Genomic DNA, 4,108 nt, shown 5'->3' with positions numbered 1-4,108 from the left:
CGGCAGGCTGCGCGCTCACCGCAGAGCAGCTCGGAACTTGTAGTTCCCTCTGGCGGCATTAGGCTTAGAGGCGGGGCACCTTTTCGGTAAGAACACCCTCGCTCAAAGTTTGGTTTTCACACTCAGTATATTAGCCTTTCCCCACCCCATCCCGCAAGTAAAAATATTTTTAAGAAGGCTCAAACTCAGTTAAAAAATATTTTTAAATAAATAAATAAATAATAAATAGGCTCAAACCTAAGACAACAAAATTACAACAGTGATATATCAGGAGAGCTGAGTTCAGAGGCCCAGTGGGCTACCTTGATCTTCAACCGCAAATAAGTCCTTTTTTCTCTCTCAACTTCTCTGGATTCAAAGGGAAGTGTTCCAAGTGCAGATTTTCTTTCTCTTTTTTTTTTTTTTTTTTTTTTTTTTTTTTTAAGATTATTTATTTTCAGGGGCGCCTGGGTGGCTCAGTCGGTTAAGCGGCCGACTTTGGCTCAGGTCATGATCTCGCGGTCTGTGAATTCGAGCCCCGCGTCCGGCTCTGTGCTGACAGCTCAGAGCCTGGAGCCCGTTTCAGATTCTGTGTCTCCCTCTCTCTGACCCTCCCCCATTCATGCTCTGTCTATGTCTCAAAAATAAATAAACATTAAAAAAAAATTTATTTATTTTCAGACAGCGAGTGGGGGAGGGGCAGAGAGGGAGGGAGGTAGAGAATCTCAAGCAGGCTCTATGCTGTCAGCACAGAGCCCAGCTCCAGGCTCAATCTCACAACCGTGAGATCACCACCTGAGCTGAAATCAAGAGTCTGATGCTAACAGAATGAGCCACCCTGGTGCCCCGAGATGCATCTCTCAAGTACACTTCCTGATCTTATAAAGTTTTTACTTCTCCTTCACATTAGAAGGATAATTTTGCTAGATATAGAATTCTAGGTTTGTGGGGTTTTCTTTCAAGACTTTAAATATTTCACTCCACTCTCTTCTTGCATGTTTCTGAGGAGTAATCAGCTATAATTCTTTGTTTTCTCTTTAAAATAATTTTTTCTTCTTACTTCTTTCAAGATTTTCTCTTTGGTTTATGCAGCCGAATAAAATATACCTAGATACCTAGATATAGATATTTTATATTTATCCTACTTGATATTTATCCTACTCTGAACTTCTTGGATCTGCCATGAATTTTGGGAAGTTCTCAGCCATTACCTCAAATATGTCTTCTTCACTCTTTTTTTTCTTCTGCTGTTCCAATTACATATATTATATCTTTTGAAATTGACACATTGTTTTTGGATATTTTTTTCTGGGTTTGTTTTTCATTCTTTCTTTTTCTCTTGTCATTGCAGTTAGTGTGGTTTCTACTGACATATCTTCAAGCTCATTGATTCTTTGCACTCCACTGATGAGCCCATTAAAGGCATTCTTCATTTGTTAGCATTTTTGATTTCTAACATTTGCTATTGACTATTTCTTAGAGTTTTATCTCTGCTTACATTACCCATATAGTCTTGCATACTATGTATTTTTACCATTAGACTTAACATATTAATAAGTTATTTTAAGTTTCCTGTCTGATAACTCCAACACCTGTGTCACAGAAGTCTGTCTGGTTCTGATGCTTGCTGTGTCTCATCAAACTGTTTTTTTCCTTACCCTTTAGCATGCTTCTAATTTTTTGTTGAAGGCCAGATGACATTGGCTGTATTGGCTAGTAGGAACTGAGGTAAATGAGCCTCTGGAATGAGGGTTTATGTTAATCTAGCTAGTTGTGTTTAATGTTTCCTGTAGGTCCAGAGGCTTGAAAACCCTTTAGTGTCTTTTTGTCCCACCTCTTGACTTAGCTATTCCCTAGATGTTACTCCTCAGAGTGTGTGTCTTGAAGCTCTTCCAGCTGTAGTCCACAGTTACACTGGAGCCCTGTTGGTAAGGTGTGAGAGAAGGGAAGCATTCTATTAGTCATTTGATGAAATCTCAGCATTTTAGTGGGCCTGTGTCCTCGGGCTGTGACCTTCATAAGTGTTTCTTAATCCCACTCTGTGATGTTATAATACAATAAGAAATATATAAACTTGGTCTTTGTTCCTGACTCCTGGCCAGAGTTCCTGAAACTCTTGTAATTTCCTTAATGATAATATAGGTGCATCTTTTGTCGTATCTGGGTTTTGTCCCTGTTCCTGAAATAGCTCTGGAGAGATAAAGGTGAAAGGAGCATCTTTTGTTATCGTAACAAGTTCCTTTTAACTGTACCAGTTTATGCAGATGACATAAGCTTTTGGAAAGCCCCTAAGAATAGAGGGCTGGTTGCCACAGATAATTAGTTGGAACTTTCAGCCCCAGACCCCTAACCTCTAACCTCTGGGAGAGGGGCTGGAGGTTGAGTTAATTACTAATGACAATAACTTTAATCAATCATGCCTATGTAATGAAGCCTCCATTAAAACATACCCTAACCAAAGGAGTTGGGAGAGCTTCTGGGAGGGTGAACGCATCAGTGATGGTGCAGGGAGAGTGGTGTGCCTACAGAGGTCATGGAAGCTCTCTGCCCCTTATTCCATATCTTGCCCTATGCATCTCTTCTCTCTGGTTGTTCCTAAATTGTATTCTCTTATAATTAGCCAATAATCCAGTGAGCCGTTATAGCAAATTATCAGACTCAACGAGAGGCTTGTGGGAACCCTAACTTATAGGCCATCGGTCAGAAGCACCAGATGCTTACACTTGTGATTGGCATCTAAAGTGGGGGGTGGGGGGGTGTGCAGTCTTGTGGGGCTAAGCCCTTAGCTAACTCCAGATGAATTATGTCAGAACAAAATTGAATTTGTAGGACATCCAGCCGGTGTCAAGAACTGGTCAGTGTGGGGAAAAACACACATTTAGCATGTGTGAGTAGCAGAATGTATAAACAAGTTTTCTTTTACCCTCCCCCCACTTAGATGAGATGGAAAGGCCAGAGGGTGTGGGAGTGGGAGAAACCTGCCCTTCCCAGAGTAGGATCAGACTCTGGTACAGTATTTTCCCCTGGGGAATGCTCAGAGTTTATTTTACAAAGATTACTCATCCCCTTCCCGTCAGAGCCACCAGGGGATCTTTCTCAGCAATTCCCGGAGATAAAACCATAAAGGTGTGTGGTGTCCCTTCAGCTGTGGCCCCTAGGAGTTCCTCACTCCCATACTAGTCTGTGCTCAGCCTCCCACATTCCACCAATGTTCCTACCAGGTTCCAGTGGCTTCTGCTCCAGGTGAGCAGGTGTCTGCTACGACTCTCCAGGTTTTGAAGCAGCAGTTTACCCCACACTCGGTTCTCTGGTGGGTCCAAAGAGTCGTTGATTTTCAGTTTGTCCAGCTTTCTCTTGTGGTAAGGACAGGAGTGACAACTTTCAAAATCCTTGTATGCCTGAGCTGAAACCAGAAGTCTTTCTGAAGGTATTGTTTTCCCCTTCCTGAAGTATTTAAAAAACCGTGCTAAACTGAAGAGTTTTAGGCAGAAGAGCTTTTGACCTTAAAGTCCACAGAAGGCACTCCCCAAGGATGCAGTATCCCATCCCACATTAGAAACGGGAGTGTCCATATACATAGGCCACAGTGCTTGGGCACTCCCACTGTGCCTGACCCAGATGGAACCGTTCTTGCTACTTAGGGCAAAGTGAGTCAGGCAGCCCAAGCTTTAAATCCTCATTCTACCACTGACTGGCTGTGTGGTCCCCTGCCAGGCTAACCTCTCTTAATTCATCTGTTCCTCTGCCAGATGAATATCTGAGGAACTACCTCACAGGCCTGCTGCTGGGGTATGTGAAAAGGTAGCAAACTGCATGGCACGAAAGGCAACCATTAAGCTCCTCAACCTCTCTGAGCCTCAGTTTCTTCTAGCATGAAATGAGGTTGATGGATTGTAAAGGGTCTGGCACTATTCTTGCGTGAAACAGCTCATTTAATCAACATTGCAGGAATAACCAGGGTTAAGGACAGAAGTGGAACCCACATTTATCCCATTTAGAGCCCAGTGACCTTCTGTCCAGTATCTTTTGACACTCAGATGGTCATCTAGAAAGGGGTGAGGGCAGAGATCTTACCTGGTAATTCTTACTTGCAACACATGTGGACATACACACACATACACCCAACCAC

The sequence above is a fragment of the Panthera onca genome, chromosome A2 (genome assembly GCF_046562875.1).
Source record: "Panthera onca isolate mPanOnc1 chromosome A2, mPanOnc1 haplotype 2, whole genome shotgun sequence".
NCBI lineage: Eukaryota > Metazoa > Chordata > Mammalia > Carnivora > Felidae > Panthera > Panthera onca.
This window is presented reverse-complemented; position numbering follows the sequence as displayed.